The sequence below is a fragment of the Cervus elaphus genome, chromosome 10, assembly GCF_910594005.1.
Source record: "Cervus elaphus chromosome 10, mCerEla1.1, whole genome shotgun sequence".
NCBI lineage: Eukaryota > Metazoa > Chordata > Mammalia > Artiodactyla > Cervidae > Cervus > Cervus elaphus.
In genome coordinates, this window is record NC_057824.1 from 52,107,863 (window position 1) to 52,128,743 (window position 20,881).

Consider the following 20,881-nt stretch of genomic DNA (forward strand, 5'->3'; position numbering starts at 1 on the left):
TGTGGGTCCTCACGTGGATGAGGAGGCAAGAGTTCTGCGAGAAGGCCTTGCAGCACCGGACGCACTCCTAGGGCTTCTCCCCAGTGTGCGCTCTCTGATGGATGATCAGGCAGGACTTCTGGGAGAAGTACTTCCCACACTCTGGGCAACGTTAGGGCCTCTCTCCCGTGTGGCATCTGTGGTATTCAATGAGGCTTGACTTGTGGGAGATTTCCTCACAGCCGGAACACTTCTAAGGCGTCTCTCCAGTCAGGACGGCCTGGGGGGATGCACAGGCTCGTCTCCCCCAAGAGCTTTCTACGGCATTTCCTGTTTCGGCGGCGTTTCCGGTCCGCCTGATATCCCGGTTGTTTGCCTGGGCGGGCCACCTCCCCGCTGGTAGTTCCGCCCTGAGGGTGGCTTCGCCCTGTGGACTCTCCGACGGGTAGTGAGTCTTGACTTGAGGGAGAGGCCCTTCCTGCCTGCGGTGCGTTTGCGGGGTTCCTTATTACTGTGGGTTCCTTGATCGGCATTAAGAGCTTGGGCACGGCTTACAGCTTCTCGGCACCGGTTACATTGGCGTGGGCGCGCCTCGGCAGGGGGAGCGTCCAGCTTCGAGTAGAGAAACAGGTTCCCCTGTGCATCGTATTCAAACCTTCTCCTCGCAAGGTACGCGCTGGGAGTGACAGTGACGTCCGCCTTACCCGGCAAGGCGGCGCCGCATGACTCACACCGAGGGGCCTGTTCTGAAGGGACTGTGTCCTGAGAGGTGTTTTTTCCAACTGTGTTATGTGCGTGGTGCTCTTCTGGGGTCAGTTGTTTCTTGTCTGGGGCTGCAACTTGCTTCAGAGGTTCCTCTCGGTGTTCCCGTTGCCTATCAACTTGGGAAACTTCTAGGAAAAAAAAAAAAAAAAAGACTCAGACGTGTTAATCTTTCCAAGAGCACCATGAAAGTGTTAGTCACTCAGTCGTGTCCAACTCTGCCACCCCATGGACTACCGTAGTTCACCCGATTCCTCTGTCCAAGGGATTTTCCAGGCAAGAATACTGGAGTGGGTTGCCATTCCCTTCTCCAGGGATCTTCCCAACCCAGGGGTCGAACCTCGGTCTCTTGCATTGCAACCTGTTTCTTTACCGACTGAGCCTTCAGGAGCACATGGTAGGTCTAAACTATTTCAGAAATGTTTGGGAAAAAATTAAAAGTAAAATTAAAAAAAAAAAAAGTAGTGTTTGGAAGGAGGGTTAACTTTGTGGTTTCAAACCTGAGTGCCCAGATTAAATTATGATAATCCTATTCCTACTACACACACTTCCTATTCCCTTGGCTGATCTTTCCCAGCAGAATTTTCTGGGTTGGGACCAGCCAGGGGCATTTTTAAAGCTTCCCCAGTGATTCTGGTGCACACCTCTGATTAAAAACAACCACCCTGAATGGCTGCTTGATAAAGGATCCTTGTCCTAGAGGGGAGAAGGGGTTAGTTGATATACATTATATGTATCCTGCAGAAACAAGGGTGAATAAAACAAAGGCTCTGCTTCCCATGGGAATACACTGAGATGGCGGAAAAGCTTTAGTTATAACCTATCAGACAAAATGGGGACATGGTATCAATACATGCATGGTCTTGAAAGATGAATTTAAAATCATATAAAAAAAGATCTAAATGTAAGACCAGAGACTATAAAACTCTTAGAGGAGAACATAGGCAAAACACTGTCCAACATAAATCACAGCAGGATCCTCTATGACCCACCTCCCAGAATATTGGAAATAAAAGCAAAAATAAACAAATGGGACCTAATGAAACTTAAAAGTTTTTGCACAACAAAGGAAACTATAAGCAAGGTGAAAAGACAGCCCTCAGATTGGGAGATAATAGCAGCAAACGAAGCACCAGACAAAGGATTAATCTCAAAAATATACAAGCAACTCCTGCAGCTCAATTCCAGAAAAATAAATGACCCAATCAAAAAATGGGCCAAAGAACTAAACAGACATTTCTCCAAAGAAGACATACAGATGGCTAACAAACACATGAAAAGATGCTCAACATCACTCATTATCAGAGAAATGCAAATCAAAACCACAATGAGGTACCATTACACGCCAGTCAGGATGGCTGCTATCCAAAAGTCTACAAGCAATAAATGCTGGAGAGGGTGTGGAGAAAAGGGAACCCTCTTACACTGTTGGTGGGAATGCAAACTAGTACAGCCACTATGGAGAACAGTGTGGAGATTTCTTAAAAAACTGGAAATAGAACTGCCATATGACCCAGCAATCCCACTCCTGGGCATACACACCAAGGAAACCAGATCTGAAAGAGACACGTGCATCCCAATGTTCATCGCAGCACTGTTTATAATAGCCAGGACATGGAAGCAACCTAGATGCCCATCAGCAGACGAATGGATAAGGAAGCTGTGGTACATATACACCATGGAATATTACTCAGCCATTAAAAAGAATACATTTGAATCAGTTCTAATGAGATGGATGAAACTGGAGCCCATTATACAGAGTGAAGTAAGCCAGAAAGATAAAGACCATTACAGTATACTAACACATATATATGGAATTTAGAAAGATGGTAATGATAACCCTATATGCAAAACAGAAAAAGAGACACAGATGTACAGAACAGACTTTTGGACTCTGTGGGAGAAGGCGAGGGTGGGATGTTTCAATAGAACAGCATTGAAACATGTATATTATCTAGGGTGAAACAGATCACCAGCCCAGGTTGGATGCATGAGACAAGTGCTCGGGCCTGGTGCACTGGGAAGACCCAGAGGGATTGGGTAGAGAGGGAGGTGGGAGGGGGGATCTGGATGGGGAATACATGTAAATCCATGGCTGATTCATGTCAATGTATGACAAAAACCACTACCATATTGTAATTAGCCTCCAACTAATAAAGATAAATGAAAAAAAAAAGGTTAAAAAAAAAGTCATATAAAAGATAGCAAATACATTTTTTGAGGCATTTCACAGTGAAGCAGAGAAAACTATTTTAGAAAACTAAAATAAAAATGAGTGGTACAGGGATTCTCTGGCGGTCTAGTGGTGAAGACTGCTTCCACTGCAGGGGGCGTGGGTTTGATCCCTGATCTGGGGACTAAGATCCTGCATGCCACACATCATGCCCCCCCCCCAAAAAAATGAGTGGCACAAAATAAGTTATTTTTAAATAGGGCAAATCTACACATATCTGAGAGCTTGAGAAAGCCTGTGTCATAACTAGGGGACAAGTGTAAGCCTAAAGATTCTAGAGAAAGACAGAAGGCAAGGTCTTAGAAGAGGGCAGCAGAGTAGAAAGAAAGGATAAATTTTAAAAGAATGTCTCTAAAATCCATGGGAGGGCAAGTGATCATGCAGTGACGTGATGGGTGCAGGTAGTAGAAATCATTTGGGCATCTCAAGGTCTTCGGTCAACTGTCCACAGTTGCTTGCAAAGATTCAAGGCGTTTAACACAGTTGCCTGAAATAAAAAATTAGAGGTTCTGTTTTGTGACCTGGGACCCCATGTCTTCTGTCTCCCTGCACACTGGTTCTCTCACCTGGAAAGCTCCATGTCAGGAACTCTTCCTCCTCCATCCATGGCTCTTGCCCCTGCTCCAACCTGGAGATGACAGCTGGTTTGGTGACTTGACACCCTGTTCACAAGAAACAGTTACAAGATTTATCTGAGGGACTTCCCTAGCAGTCCAGTAGTCAAGACTCCATGCTGCCAATGCAGGGAGATGGGTTCGATCCCTGGTTATGGAACTAAGATCCTGCATGCCTTGTGGCATGGCCAAAAGATTATTTTAAGAAACAAGTTTTATGCTGAGGTTTCTGGGACACCCAAGGAAGCAGAAGGCTCAGGCCGCACAATGAATATTTACCTCTCAGCCAAAGAATAGCTGTTTGACTTGGGAGGAAAATTCACCAATAATCCAGGTGAGGTTAGAACAGGACGTGTTGATGACTGAAACCCCAGGGCAAACATTTTGAGTACTTAAGGGGTCTTCTGTAACTGGAGAGGAAGGAGCTCAGACATAAGCAGGGGTGGGGGCACTGGCAGCCTTTCTCACCCACGGAGAGCAGGTGACTGTAGTTCTCCAGCATCACCTCCCGGTACAGGGTCCTCTGCGTAGGGTCCAGCTGCTGCCACTCCTTACGGGTGAAGCCCACTGCCACGTCTCTGAACGACAAGGACCCCTGGAACAGCACATTCCTGATTAATCTGGAGTGCTCGGCACAGGGTATTATGGCAGAGGTATGGAGGAGAGAGATCTTACCACCTTTGGAGGGCAGGTTTCCCCATGTTAAGTTACATAGGAAGCTTAGCATGCCCCTCACTTTGTACTGCATTTTGTACAGGGAGAGAAAAAAAGTCATTAGAAAGTGTCTGCCTTCTGGATCTCTATTCATCCATCCATCCATCCTTCCATGTAGACAGCAAGCATCGGTGGGGGACCAGGTATGTTACTGGTGTTCTGCGTGATGCTTGGGGTTGAAAGCTGAATGCCACAGTGCTCCTATTTAAGGGTGCTTGTAGCCTGGTGGCATGAGATGAATGTAAGAGACTGCTGAATGGTAACAACACACTGAAGGCTATGATGGAAGGACACGAGGACAAGCAGCCAGATTCAACATCCTGATGTTAAGCTTCATCAGAGTTTGTAGGTGAGCAGAATCATGAAAAATAAAGCGTGCTCTGATGTTGGAAGGATATTCCTATCAAGAAGCACAGCCCAAGAAGTCATGGGGAGATTCGGTAGGAAGTAGGAATAAATTGGGAATGATAGTGTAGAGGTGTGTGTATAAGGGGGGTGTGTGTGTGGGGGGGTGGTGGGCATAGGGACCAGATCATGGAACAAATGAAGTTTTTTTCCTGCAGACAAGAGGGTCTCCATCACAGTACTTAAGAAGGGGAGCTACAAAAGACAATCTGATGTAGGTGATTGCTGTATCACGAGGTGGGAATCACGGAGAGAATAAATAAAATGCAGGCACAGTTATAATCATCGACATGAGATACAGGCAAAGTTAAGGTGGTAAACAAGAGGAAAGCAGAGGAAGGATTCCATGTATACAAGTATAGTTTTCATTCTTTTTTAATTTTTAAAATTTGTTGACTGCACGGCGTGGTATGTGGGATCTTAGGTTCCTGACCAGGAATGGAACCCGCACGCCCCCTGCATTGGAAGCATAGTCTTAACCACTGGACCACCAAGGAAGCTCCAGTTTTCATCCTTTTTAAATACCACATCTTCAAAACTTGGTGTGTATTTTCCACTTAAAATTACATCTCAATTAGATACAGTTTTCAATTTCACTTTGGTGAAATGTAGTCCTATCAAAACAAAGTTGTGTTTCCTGAAAAAATATTTTACTCTGAAGTTTTTAAATTGAAATATAATGTAAAAATTCAAATCCACAGTCACACTAACCACACTTTGAATGCTCAGTATCTACCTGTGGTTACTGGCTACCATGATGCATGTCTGTGTGTGCAAGTATGCTCAGTCGTCTCTGGACCCCATGGACTGTAGCCCACCAGGCTCCCCTGTCCGAGGGATTTTTCAGGCAAGAATCATGGAGTGGGTTATCATATCCTTCTCCAGCCATTATGGACAGTACGTGTCTAGAACGCATCAATACTACTGGATTCCTCTGCTGGGGATTTGCTATTGGCAGATAAAACTAGTTTAATCATTAAGGGCCCAGTTCTAGGTCTGTCTGTCTGCATTCAGACCCCAACTCCATCACCTAATGGATTTTAATATCTCTAGCCTCAGTTTGTTCATCTGTAAAATGGAAGAAGGGATTAATGATATCATCTCACAGGTTTATTCATGCAATAATACAGTAAAAACACAGAGACCGGCACGTAAGTGCTGAGCGGATACGTTTACAAGCTTTATTGTTGTTTTTATCACACATAACCCTAACAGGGAGATCCCTGAACTAGAAACCTGTGAATGCTGTCTTCCTGGCCTGGACCGCTGTGATGTTTATCTACCAGGTCTCATCTTCCTCCCTCCCCCGCCCCCCACCCCCACTCCAAGCACACGGTGCTCCTGGGAGCTCCCCTTTGCAGACTCAGCCCCCCAGCCCTTGAACTAAGCTGAACCAATCCCAACCTTTCCCAAAGATCTTTCCAACTGAGGAAGGAGACTTGGTCCCGCTCTGTGGCAGAATTTGTAAATGTGAGCTGCGGGAGCCCTATTTCTGGTCATGTGGATAAGTTGCTATGAGAAAAGGAGTCACAGGAACAAGGGAGACCCCTGGCGAGGTCTGGGTCCCTGGGCGGAACCAGTCCCAGTAGCACGCCTGCTCGTCCCACAGCTTGGGGTGCTGCCTCGAACCTGTCTTTGTTCTCAACTAGGTCTGGGTCTCAGGCTTTGTAACTTCCGGGACTCTGACCAGCGTACTTCAAGTTCATGCATCTTGGGAGCCTGGGGTAAAGAGGGAGGCGCTTTAGGACTGGAGGCATTTGACAGTGGCTGGCAATAGAATACATGATGTCGTGATGTCTGAAGAAAGAATGGATGGCCACTGAGAAAGGACACAAGTGGGTTAAGGGCAGTGGGTGAGGCCAGTCACGGAGAGAGGAGGCAGGACAGCTCAGACCCTCTCCCCCACCCCTGCTGAACACGGAGGCTTGGAGCTGTTCAGGCTCTATCTGTGTCCAGAATTATCACAAACAGCAGTTCAAAGACCATGCCACTCATCCGTTCATTCCTCTGGATCATGGAGTGTTTTATCTAGGTAAGTGTGAACCCTAACAAGGCTGTTTATGTAGACCTGAGTGTTCTGACTCCCCCCTGCAACAACTGTAATCACAGAATTTCTACATTGATATAGTATGTACTTGATACTGTGAGGGCGGGGGGAACTCACAGGAGATCTGCTGTTGCATTTATTTGAATGTTGTTATTGAGGACCCTGCCTATTACATCTGATGTGTGAAGACCCATCACATAAATGTCTAAATACCCTGGAAAGCTTTATGTTCCCTGAGAGGGTGATACGCTTGTTCCAGACAACACAAGTTATGTATTGGACGGAATCTGTCTTTTTATTTTTATTTATTTATTTATTTGGAATCTGTCTTTTTAAAGTGACAGACACGTCAGACGCAAGTTTAGAGGGCAGCTAATAACTCCAGCAGCCTGTGTAGTATGCCCACCCTGCCCTCCCCATGGCTTTGATCTTCCATTCTCCTCCTGTTTTCACTGGCCCTGATTTCTGTTGGCATTGTGTTTCACTGGATGAATTCTTTTAAGCATCCTGAAATCCATGGTAAAACGAAAAGCACAGAAGTGTCACGCTCACCTGGCACATGGTCCTTCCTTGCTGGTCTGGGAGAAGCAGACACCTGTGGAGGCAGAGATTGGGCGGGGGAGGAGAGGACATGAGAGGCCAACCCTGCCTCCAGCCTCAGAGTCAACTGCTCTAACACCCCAGGCTCAGGGTGGCAGGGGCCTCTCCCAAGAACCCCATTTATCGGAGCGAAGCCCTCACCTTGGAACGTAATGGGGACCTGACCTTGAGGTTTGAATTTGAATTATTTTTCTGCTTAACAGAATATACGTCTCTGCGTCTCAGTCATCAACATGCAGTTTACTACCCTCCCCCACCACCACCCAGAAATTTAATTCATAGATGTTTATTCTGCAGAAACAGTCATGAGTTTGGGCAAAGGTTTAGCGGCCAAGATATTTATTACAATTTGGTAAAACTCCAAAACAGCAGACATAATTAAATATCCAACTGTAGAGGACTAATTAAATGAATATACCACAGCCAAAGGGAAATAAACATGATGTAGCTAATAAAAATAAAATCATAGAAGACTATTTATGATAGTATACTGGCAACTGAAAAAGGTGGTTAAAAGCATCTTGAACTCTCCCTCTCCCCGCCCCCACCCCACACACAAATAATCTCTGAAATGATGTAGGACAAAATGCCAAGTAGTAGTTAGCTTTGTATAGTTGGATAATAACCATTTTTATTTTTTTCTTTTTACTTGGATGAATTTTCTAAGCTTTTCTACGACAAACAGGCATTTCGTAGATCATCATGTCTTTTAAATTATTATTTTAAAAATATCTGTAGCCTACTAATCTTCTAACCCAAAGCTTCTATCACCAGGTGTTGAGGAAATCCACAGGGAAAAAATGGAAATGGGTACCAGAAGGCAGAGTCCATTCAGGGTCACTCAGCCAAGCACCTGGAAGTCTATTAACCTGGGGCGCTTGGTTCTATCCGTGGATCCTGCTACATTTTGCTTGGTTCTCCTCTCATGGCTGCAGTTGGTCAACAGTCACTTATTACTGAGACCTGTCCTGGCTCAACTGTGCTGACTCATGCACAGGAAATGGTCCTGGTCAGGCTCTGCCACTTACCAAATACGGGACAAGATCTGATGGCTTCTCCTGAGCCCTCCTCCTCCTTTCCTCATTTTCCCAGGGAACAGGAACACGAAGGTTCAGGAGCAAATTTACTGTGGCTGGAAGCATCAACTGGACCCCACACCTATCTCTCTCCTGGTCCTATGTATGTTCCTACTCAGGACAGAGACACACTGGAGTTTGATCCAAGAATTCTGCAGAGATACTAAAACTCTAAAATGACAGGAAACTCCATAAAGAATTCTGAGGGTGTTTTGTTTTTTTTTTAATAAATAAATGGAGGCTACTGAAGTGCTGAAAAATAAGAGAATGGTTGATAAATTATGATACAAATTAAAGTGTGCTAAGCTATGAATCAACATAAAATAGTATAAATATTTGAGATGGAATGATCTTCCAACAATACCAGCAAGTGGAAAAAAGAAGGGCACATAGCATGTGATTCAGAGATGGGTAACAGAGGAGGAAGACAGAGGTCCGATGATGCAGCAGAAATCAAGGAATGCCACAGATGGCCGGCAAGCCTCCAGGAGCTTGGCGAGAGGCCTGGGGTAGGTCCCTCTGGCCTCCAGCACTGGGCAAGATTCAGTGTCTGTTGTATAAACCACTAGGCTTGTGGTGCTTTGTGATGGCAGCCCCAGGAAGCTAACCGGGGGAGGCAGACCCAACAGACTGGGTCAAAAACCCTCTCTGCTCTATGGCCTGTGACCTGCTACCCCGTTTCCTGCTTCTTTATAGAATGAAGTTTTCATAAACACATCAAGAAAAAACTTCTGTAGAAAACAGGCAAAATGGTAACAGTGGTTACCTTTGCATCTTTCAATAGTAAAACATGCTCATTGTTTAAAACCTACGTATTTCATAAAAATTTACATGTATCATCTTACTGGGTCCTCTCTCCATGACCTCCTATCCGAGTCCTGCACCCAGAGGAGCTGAAATCCATGAGAAGGTCTGAAGGCGTGGAGAGTGGGGAGGGGCAGGGTTTAGCGAGGAGGGGCTCCGACGGGTCTCCGGACAGGAGCCCTGGGAGCTAGTAGTGCTGGCTCAGCCTCCAGTAAATGGGTGGCTCTGAACACCCCTCTCATGCCCGTTTTCTTTTGTCTTTAACAGGAGAAGGAAAAACGAAATACATTTACTTTAAGAAAGCAATGTCTGGGCCTTGACTCAGCTAGGAGGGAAGGTTACGGGTCATGAGAAGTCAGGTATGGAGGTGACATCAGATGACAAGCTAGAAATCTAGCTGGATGGACAGCAGAGAATGAAGTAAATGCAGATGAGTGGAGAGAAATCGGTGCTAGGTGGGGGGAGGGGGTCACTCTCAGAACCATGGGAGGCCCTTCCCTCCAAGTTCATGCTTCTCACAGGCTAAAGCAGGAGACCCCCTCTCCTCCTGGAAATCTTCCCCTCTAGACCGAATCCTAGGTGATCCCCTCAGGCAATGACATCACCTAATTCTGCCTGCAAGCGGGTCCCAGGCTTCTCTTGGGTGCCCTTTTCAGGGGGCGTCAGCTGCCCCACATGGTGAGCCTCCAACTTCAGCCCTAAGCTACCAAGTGGGATAAGAAAGGGATCCCTCTTTCCAAGGAGAAGGCTGCTTCCTGGGTCACCTTTCTTAGGAGAGTTATTCTAATTTGGGACGCCTGGCATTTGAGGACTGGGGCCTGTTCTGAGCACTAAAGCTCTGCTCTCCTGCTGAGAACTTACCGTCAGCTGGAGGCTTGGCTCAGGCCTCCAAGACTCTCTAGGAGAGAGTGTAGAAACAAGCTTGATTATGCAGACAGGACCAAGCCGCCTTGGCTACAGTCCGATTCTAAGCCTTTGCAAAGACACTAAGAAAACCTGGAAATAAACAGATGATGTGGTGAGACTCATGTAAAAACATCGGCAGGACACTTCATCTCTGAGTTGGAAATGGATGGGGGCAGAAGAAGAGACACATGAAGAGGGAGGACCCCAGAAGGAGCCTGTCCATCGTTTCTGGCTTTGGAGGTGGGTGTGAGTGTGAGAAGATGCTGAGGGAGGACCTCAGCCCAGAGCGGGCAGCGGGGCAGGGGCCTCTGGCCCAAACCGCCAGAAACCCACTTCCCCTGACTCTGAACACCAGGAGTGAACTGTCCCTGGAAGCCCCAGACAAGAGGCCAGCCTGTCCAGCATCTTGATTTTGTTTTGGAAACCCGAGCAGAGTGCGTGGCCACTCCACTGAGTCACGTGGCCTCAACTGTGAGCTGCTCTAAATCACTGAATTGGTGGTGATCTGTGATACAGATAGAGAAGAGGAACACAGGGCGGGGCTGGAGATCACACGGAGACTCCCCTGGGCCAGAGGAGGGCAGTGGGAACGCCGGAAGTCCCATCCTTCCAGAAACCTCTCTCTTGAGGAACAGAAGTCCTATGTTGCTGGAGGAAGGGTTAGCAAAACCATTTTGTTGCACCCAGATCATGGGTAATACCTACCACGTGTGGCAGGAGGAAGAAGCAGCAGAAAAAAAAAAAAAAAAAAACCCTATCCCCACAGGTGAGGGGCAGACATAGGTCCTGGGCTCAGGCCTTTAGCACCTGCTACTGTTACCGAAACACAAGTCCATGCCCTCAACACACAATGAGGCAAACAATCCCAAAATGTCAAGGGTTTGGAACAGAGGAAGGTTTATTGCAGAGCCATGTGAGGAGATAGGTGGCTTATGCCTTAAAAACCCCAAACTCCTCAAAAGCTCTCGGCAAAGCCCTTTCCCAGGAAAGGTGAGGGAGGAGCCTGGTTGGTTGATGCAGACTTCTCAGCATCACATCCTTTGTTCTTGAGGTCAGGTAACGGTGTTCCTGTAAGTCTCTACCAAACGAATGTTACTCTCTGTCCTGACAAGAAAGGGCCAGGTCACCAGGCACCACGTTCGCCCTCCGGGGTCCCGGTCCCCACTAAGGAGAAGGCGGAGCTCAGTGGGCGGCCCGCTCAGGACCAGGGCCTCAGACCCTGCCCAGCCGCCACCCCTGAAGGCGCCAGGCGCCCAGCACCCAGCCAGCCCTCAGGCTGCCCAGCTGGCAGGGACCAGGTCTCGAAGTCTGCGTCTCATGCTATTCAGTCAGAGCCGGGGATGGTGGAGAGCGTCACTGCCACCTCAAGGCCTGGGCCTGGCTAGGGGGTGGCCTTGGGGAGGGCCCTGGAGCCTATTCCCTGGGCCCTCCAGCTCACCTGCGGGCCTGAGCTTGGGTGAGCTGGAGGGCCTCCTGGAGAAGGCGAGAATCCGCCTCCTACCTCACTCTCTACCTGATGAGCATCAGTCCACCAACCATTGGCTGAATCACCGCCTAACACTGGTGACATTGACAACTGGCAGCTTGGAGGCAGGGCCCACTGCTGCGCTGAGCAATGGGTGAGAGGACCAGTAACTCCCTATTACAGTACCTCCATGGGAGAGACACATCTCCAGGGCCCAGGGCCCTCCTAAGACTGACAGGGAAAGAGTACCCTGCCCCTCCTCCCCTGGTCAGCCAGCACAAGGAGCAGGCGGGGAGCACCAGCAGGAGGAGAGAGTCAAGGGGGGGAGGCCGACGGTGGGCGGAATGGGGAACCAGTAAGTAACCAGCCAGCTCTAAGACAGAGCAGAGACCCATGATAACCATAGCAACAAGAAATGCCAGCTCTGTGCAACTCACAACTCCTGTCCTCCCAGCTCCAACACAGAAACAGCCCAACAGAAGTCTCCCACACACAATGTCGGGCATTCATTTAAAAAATTAGGAGACAGACAAAAAGCTAGAAAGGACAACCCACTGGAAGGAGACAAAGCAGTGACCCGAAGCCAGCTCGATCCTGGGTCCAGTGCACCCCAACAAATGCACATGATGCAGCTTAAATGCACAAAAACACTGCACTGGACACAACGAAGAGAAACTGACAAGTCGTCATCACAGCAAAAAGATTTTAGTATATACTTTTAGAAACGAAGATCTAGGATACAAAAAAAATAGCATACGGTATGAATAAACAATTTAAAAGCTTGCCATTGTATCAGACAGAGAATGAACTCAATAGTTAGAGAATATACATTTTAAAACGTGCCATCTGATATAGTTATAAAACTGACAAGCTAAAAAAATAAACCTCAACAAACCTTTAAAAAATCAATATTGCATAGATGCTACTCTCTAAACCAAAAAGTAATAAAATTATAAAATAAAAATGCAGGAATATTTATAACAACTACAAAAATACTACATACCAAAATTGGTGGATATTTAAAAACACATATTTAAAGGAAATTTACAGCCCTAAGACAGGCATTAAATTAATGGAAATTGATGACATACAATGCAAGAAGCTAGCACAGAAAAGAATAAACTCAAAAGATGTTTAAAAAAAGAAATGAGAAGAAGTTTTAGAAGAAATAATTAAGCAAATATTTTTTAAAAATCCTGCCCCAAATGTATTACCTGAATCTAATCATGACAAAACATCAAGCAAACCTAAATTAAGGAACAATCATAACTGGCCTGTATTCTTCAAAAATGTCAATGCTTTAAAAGTCTCCAGATTAAAGGAGACCAAAGGGGGGAGGGGGTTGCAATATGTGAGACTAGATTTTCTTTAGCTAGAAAAGGTACTACTGAGACAACTAGTAAACTGTAAGATCCATGGGTTAGACAACGGCATTACACCAATTCTAATTTCCTGATTATACTGTGGTTATGTGACAGAATGCCCTTATTTTGGGGAAATGCACATTAAAGTATTTACACACAAATATATAGAAGAGGGAGGAAAAGCAGGATAAAGCAAATTGTCATATAAATTATGTCCTCTGTAGATTGGCCCCTGGGTTGTTTATTTCTTCACAGCTGGCTGAGATCTCTAGCTCAAAAGACCAGCAGCCCCAAACTCAGATATCAACACGCCTGGATGTTTTAAACACAGTATAAACATCAGCACATCTGTAGTCGTTCAGAAGCCGCACACTTTACCTGCCCCGTGAAACCGCACCCCGTTTCTCGTTTTTGCTGTTCAGTTGCTTAAGTTGTGTCCGACTCTTTGCGACCCCATGGACTGTAGCCTGCCAGGCTCCACTGTCCATGAGATTCTCCAGGCAAGAATACTGGAGTGGATTGCCATTTCCTTCTCCACTGGACCAGGTTTTGTCAGAACTCTCCACTATAACTCCTCCGTCTTGGGTGGCCCTGCACGGCGTGGCTTATAGCTTCATTGAGTTACGCAAACTCCTTTGCCTATAAAGATATAAAGACCCCCCGAGCGGCTTTATATACCCCAGGGGTTCCCTCGTTCTCCTCACCTCTGGGAAGCGGCCTCTGGGCCCTAGCCTCTAGGTGGTCTCATGCTGAAAGAGGCCCCCCGTATCCCTCATACGCATGCATAAATAGTGTCATTGTGCTCCTGCAATTCATGGTTACATCTTTTTCCTTAATTGACTCCGAAATCCCTCTGAAACCTCCTATGCGAATGTGGCAAAATGTTAGGGAATTTAGATAAAATCTATTTAGGAATTATTTGTACTATTCTACTATCATGACTTTAATTCTGAAATTGTGCCCAAATGAAAAATTAAATAAAAAACTAAATTCAACTCTTGGAAAGGATTTATTACAACTAATAAAATAATTGTTTTGTATTTTAAACTAATAAAAATCTAACTGCAGGCAGGACTGATCAAGAAAAGAGTGGGAAAAAAGAAACAATTTTTGAACATGAAAAAGGAGACAATTACAGATATACTGAAGTTTTCTTTTAATCAAGTGAGTACTACAAATTAATGCTATAAACTGAAATTAAATTGGACAACTTTCCAGAAAATATATAAATTACTCAAACTGACAAAGCAACAGAAAACCAAATAAACCACTAAACTTCACGTGAAATGGATCCATACTCAAAAATACACCCATCAAAGAAACATTAGGTCCAATCAAATTCCAGTCAAGATTTTTGCAATAGCTCCCCCATAACACCCAACCTAGCCGTACCCCCTCAGTTTAAGCCTCTTACCTTTGGTAGGCTGTTCCCTCATCTGGGAATACCCTTTTGCATCTTTCCACCTAGCAGACCCTATTGAAGTCTGATCTTTAGTCCCGCCTCCCCCAGTAGGAACCTCCCTCCCTCCGGTGGGGTGTGGGGGTGGGCCCATTCATCCAGTAGAGATATCGGACACTCACACCCAGAGGGGCCCTTATCTGTTTACCTGACTGACATGTCCAGAAGTCTCTGGCCGCGGATGGGACCCGGTATTCCCCCAGGGCCACTGTAAAGACGGACACTGTAGACTTCTGAAATAACAGTCATTCCATAGCCTGCCTTAACTGCCCTCATAGCTCGGCGCCTACCCTCGGCTGGATGTAGGGTCCGCAGGAGTTGGGGTGGGGGCGGTGTCAGAAGAGACTTTCCTCACCCACAGGAGGTCTGGGCACCCAAGTGGAGTTCAGGGCTCTGGGTAGGCAGAGAAACTCCGAGTTAAACAACAGAAACAAATCCACTGTCAGCGAAAAGGGGCGACCCTGCGAGGGAGAGCTAGTCCCCAGCTCTTCGGGGCCAATGCTGTCACTACTGTGTCCTAAAGTAGCTCCCTGCGGATCGTGGGCTCAGACAAGGCTGAGCCGCTGGAGATCAGAGAAGCAGTGAAACCCAGCCAGCCTGCGGTCCCTACCTCGGACCAGACAGAAACCCTGACCCTCCTAAGAAGACATTGAATGGAGCGACCCCCGCACGGAGCACCCCCTCCCAGTGCCCGCCTGGCTTTGCAACCGTGGATTCCGTCACGTGAGTCCCTTCTACAGCCAGGAGCCGAGGTGCCGCGGTGCCACGGAGACCTCAAAACCGGCCAGGTCCGAGGTGCTCTCAAGTCTTAAGACCACAAGACCACCGGTGTCCGAAAATGCGCAGATCTGAGTCGACCCCCCGCCCCTCCCACTGCGTAGGCAACCCTGGACCGGGATGGAACTACAACTCCCGGCAGGCTCCGCGGCAAGGCCCTTCCGGTCAGCCTGAGTGAGGGGCTTCGCGCACCGGGGTGGCTGGCGTGGGCAGCCACGCGTGGCAAGAGGCGGCGTATCGCGTGGCAGGTCCAGTGGTTAGGACTCCTTGCTGCCAATGCAGGGGGCGCAGGTTCTATCCGTGGTGGAGGAAGTAAGACCACACATGTCCCATGGCGGGCCAGAAAAAAACTATGGAACACTCACCTACCACCCCCATGATCTACCCAAGAAATCAACTCCTAAAACTACAATAAAAAGCCTAGGAAGCCAGGCCACTACCTCTAGCCAACCTCCAGGAAGCTAAGCAGTAACTTTTATAGAAGTCAGCTCCAAATGACCAGGACTTCGTCAATTACTGAGTTTCTTTAGCTTTTGTTGTTGCTGGTGATGGTATTCAGTCCCTAAGCCGTGTCTGACTCTTTCTGACTTCACAGACTGTAGCATGCCAGGCTCCTCTGGCCTCCATTATCCCCTGGAGTTTGCTCAGATTCATGTCCATTGAGTTGATGTTGCTATCTAACCATGTTATCCTCTGCTGCCCCTTTATCCTTTTGCCTTAAATCTTTCCCAGATCAGGGCCTTTTCCAATGAGTTGGCTCTTCGCATCAGGGATCCAAAGTGTTGGAGTTTCACCTTCAGCATCTGTCCTTCTAATGAATGTTCAGAGTTGATTTCCTTTAGGGTTGACTGGTTTGATCTTTTTCCAGTCCAAGGGACTCTCAAGAGTCTTCTCCATCACCACAGTTCAAAAGCATCAGTTCTGCACTCAGCTTTCCTTATGGTGCAGCTCTCATATCCATACATGACTACTAGAAAAACCATAGCTTTGATTACACAGACCTTTGTCAGCATAGTGATGTCTTTGCCTTTTAATATGCTGTCCTGGTTTGTCATAGCTTTTCTTCCAAGGAGCAAGTGTCTTTTAATTTCATGGCTGCAGTTACCATCTGCAGTGATTTTGGAGCCCAAGAAAATAAAGTCTGTCACTGTTTCCATTGTTTCCCTATTTGCCATGAAGTGATGGGACTAGATGCCATGATCTTCGTTTTTTGAATGTTGAGTTTCAAGCCAGCTTTTTCCCTCTCTAACCCTCATCAAGAGGCTCTTTAGTTCCACTTCATTTTCTGCCATCAGAGTGGTATCATCTGCATATCTGAGGTCGTTGATATTTCTGCTGGCAACCTTGATTCCAGCTATGATTCATCAAATCCAGAATTTCCCATGATGTGCTCAGCATATAAGTTAAATACTACACAGGGTGACAGTATACAGCCTGTTGTACTTCTTTCCCAATTTTGAGCCAGTCCATTGTTCCATGTCTGGTTCTGTTACTTCTTGACTTGCATATGAGTTTCTCAGGAGATAGGTAAGGTGGTCTGGTATTCTTATCTCTTTAAGAATTTTCCAGCTTGTTGTGATTCATACAGTCAAAGGCTTTAGTGTAGTCAATGAAGCAGAAGTAGATGTTTTCCTGGAATTCCTTTGCTTTCTGTTTGATCCAACAATTGTTGGCAATTCAATCTTTGGTTCCTCTGCTTTTTCTAAACCCAGATTGTACATCTGGAAGTTCTCGGTTCACATACTGCTGAAGCCCAGCTTGAAAGATTTTGAGCGTTACCTTGCTAGCATGTGAAATGAGCGGAATTGTATGGTAGTTTGAAATTCTTGGGCATTACCATTCTCTGGGATTGGAGTGAAAACTGACCTTTTCCAGTCCTGTGCTCCCAGAAATCTCAAAAACAACAGAATATCTCAGTTTGTTTCCAAGGCAAACCATTCAACATCACGGTAATCTAAGTCTATACTCCTTTCCTCTAATAAACTCTGAATAAACAGCCTGGCCTGTTCTTATTTGGTTGGTCTTCATTTATTTTCAAAGATGCAGTCAATGGTAAATACTTTTCTGTACATTCTGCATATTTTGACTAGCTACTGTATTGTGTAGCTTCCCTCATTATTTGCCATTAAAATGTATTATTCAGAATTCACTAAGTGAAAGTAAGAATTTAAACTTAAAATGATGCTTTTCAGAAAGAAGAACTTTCTGATTCCTAGAGCAGTTGAAAAGTGTAATACGTTTTAGGTGGAGGGTCATTTTGGAAGAAAATTTTCCTTTGTGATTGTGTAGTTATGTGCTGGTCAGCACTAGTAGCCACTAACTACCTTTGACTACTGAGTATTTGAAAGGTGGCTAGTCCAGAATACTGGAGTGGGTTGCCATTTCGTCCTCCAGGGGATCTTCCTCTAGGGATTGAACCCACATCTCTTGCATCTCCTGCATTGGCAGGAGATTCTTTACCACTAGTGCCATGTGGGAAGCCCAAGTCTAAATTAAAATGTGCTTTAATTGTAAAATACCATGAATTTTGAAGACTTGGCATGAAAAAAATGAATAGAAAATATCTCATTAGCATATTTATAATGATTATATGCTGAAGGAACAATGTTTTGGACATACTGAGTTAAATAAAACAGCACTAAAATGAAAAATAAAAATACAATGATGCTTTTCATATGCATCTAATATTTATACTGCTGAAGTTACTAAATCTTAAAACTTTAGGGTATCCTGTATTACATAATCGTGTTAATAAACTTGACTTATTTTACAGTGTTGCTAGAATTGCCTGTAGAGTTTGAAAAACCAAATATGATATTGGTCTAAAACAGATATTCTCTATGACACATATACTCTGTGTGTGTGTCTGTTTGTAAGTATGTGTGTATTGGAGCAGGATGTTAGGGGTAGGGAATGTCATGATGTGATTATGAAAAACCTATTAATTATCATTTAAGCTACTTACTAATATGTTCAAATAGTAAGTTTCATATCAGCCTATTTTCATTATTGAATAAAATGCATAAGAACTTTTAAAATATATCATTAGATTCAGTTCACGCTCTTTTTGAAAAAAAAAAGAGAAAAGTAATCTTATTCTTTTGTATCATGGAATTGCTTTTCCTTTTGTTTCTAATTCTTGTATTAGATTTGGACATCAGGGATTTGAGTCCTTTTCAGATTCGCTACATAGCTTTCTATTAATAGCTTTTGATTTGTTCTAGAGAGAATTATAAACAATAGAAATCATCTCCTTAAAAAAGTTTGAAAAAATAAATGAAAAAAAAGTTTGAAAAGACTCATTTGCAAACCTTCTGAGTATAGAAGCTTTTACAGGATAATTGTTTGAGGGTTTTATGTCTTTTGTTTTTCTCTTCTTGTTTAATTGACTTCAGTAATATATTTTTCCTTCTAAACTTCTTTTAATTGAGTACATTCAAGTTTTTTACTGTGTTATTTACCGTATCTATTACTTTGAATTATTTAAAATTTCCAGATGTATTTCTAGAGAGTTTTCCAAGAATTAGTATCTCTTTTGTATTGATCAACACAACCAGAGATTTATCACTTTTTTTTTCTCCAAAGAGATAAGATTAGATTTATTATTTTTTCCTTTTGAGAATAAAACTGTTAAAGCTATCACCTTCTTACATCAAGATTCCATGGAAAGTAGTTTAAAATAGATGGGGAAGGGACCAAAAAATAAAATAAGTAAATCTTTTTTAAAATAAATAATTTATTGAATTTGTTACAATATTGCTTCTGTTGTTTATGTTCTGATTTTTTGGTCTTGAGACATTATTTAACGATTAACCAATGACAGCACAGTTAAAATAATATAGTGCCAACACTATAAAAAAAAAGTCCCAGACTTCAGTAATATGAACCCTTGTTATCATTAAGTTTCAACAGAGAAATCAATGTCCCATAATAAAATCTCCTCTTAGAAAAACTGAAATAACTAAATTTCTTATTCTTAATTTCAAAGAAAACTCTGCAAAATCCCGTTCATGTGGGTCTCAGGTGCCTAGATAAAATTTGTATTCCTTCTATTAAAACCTGCACTGTCTTCCATTAAAATTAATGTTTTCTTCAACATCTCCAGAGGTGGATTAATTCTCCCCCAAGCCTATTGTGTTCCCACTTGTGTTCCGAACAAGTCAACTGTTTATCTTAAAAACACATGGTGGCTGTAAGGAGCTTAGAAGTCACCACTCTATCCACACAAGTAAAAAGCAAAATAAACTGATAAATCAACAGTCTTAGAGTCATCAGAAAAATGAGGTCAGAGGGCAAACACCTGCCCCCCAAATTGGAAAGACAGGTGAATATCTAGAATCACAACTTACCAGAGCAGAAATCTCCCTGTGGACCAATCCAGGGTAAGAAAACCTAAGCCGTAATTGATAAATTGCTGGAGGCTTAATGTAGACAAGCGTGAGACTCAGAATCTCCAGGGAGGTCCCCACACTTCTGTGAGTTTTACCTCCAGAGCTTGACCAGTTTCTCAAAGTGAAGATAAGAGAAAAATCGTCTCATACCTCCTGCGGGGGAAGGGGAGATGTGGCCATTTTAAATACACCAGAGCATTCTGGTTTTCTTAACAAGGTCTGCCCTCAGGAGAAACTAGTTAACCAGAGAAACTAGTTAACTCAGATTCCTTATCATCTGAGCCACCAGGTTTCCCTGGGTCAGGAAGATCCCCTGGAGTAGGAAATGGCAACCCACTCCAGTAATTTTGCCTGGGAAGTCCCATGGACAGAGGAGCCTGGTGTGCTACAATCCATGGGGTTGCAAAGAGTCGGACACAACTTAGTGACTGAACAACAAATGATGATATTACTAAATGCCAATTTATAGTAGGGTTTTCTGGGCTTTGTTTTTCCGTGCTTCAGGGCTTGTGAGATCTTAGTTCCCCTGCCAGGAATCGAACTCATGCCCTAGGCACTGAAAGCGCAAAGTCCTAACCACTGGACAACCAGGGAATTTCTTACAGCAGGTTTTTTTTAAGCCATTATATCATGTTCATATAGCCAAAGCTATAATTTTTCCAGTAGTCACATACAGACATAAGAGTTGGACCATAAAGAAGGCTGAGTGCCAAAGAATTGATGCTTTCAGACTGTGGTGCTGAGGAAGGCTCTTGAGAGTCCCTTGGACTGCCACCAGTCAATCCTAAAGGAAATCAGTCCTGAATATTCATTGGAAGGACTGATGCTGAAGCTGAAACTCCAGTCCTTTGGCCACCTGATGCGAAAAGCTGACTCATTGGAAAAAACCCTGTGATGCTGGGAAAGATTGAAGGCAGGAGGAGAAAGGGACGACAGAGGATGAGATGGTTGGATGGCATCACTGACTCAATGCAGATGAGTTTGAGCAAACTCCAGGACATGGTGAACGACAGGGAAGCCTGGTGTGCTACAGTCCATGGGGTCGCAAAGAATCAGACATGACTTAGCAACTGAACAACAGTCAGTACAGAGGTTTCCCTCAGATCCCTTTGACTCGATCTCTACCCCTCTTTGCATCACAAGTCTGACATTTTCTGAAGCACTCAAGTTTTCTGGGTCTCTCTACTTGCTGGTGGGTCTCTGAACAAGCCATCTAACCCTCACACCACCAGGCACCTGTGAAATGGCAATCGCCCTTCTACCCAGGAGCTAGCTTTCTGAAGAC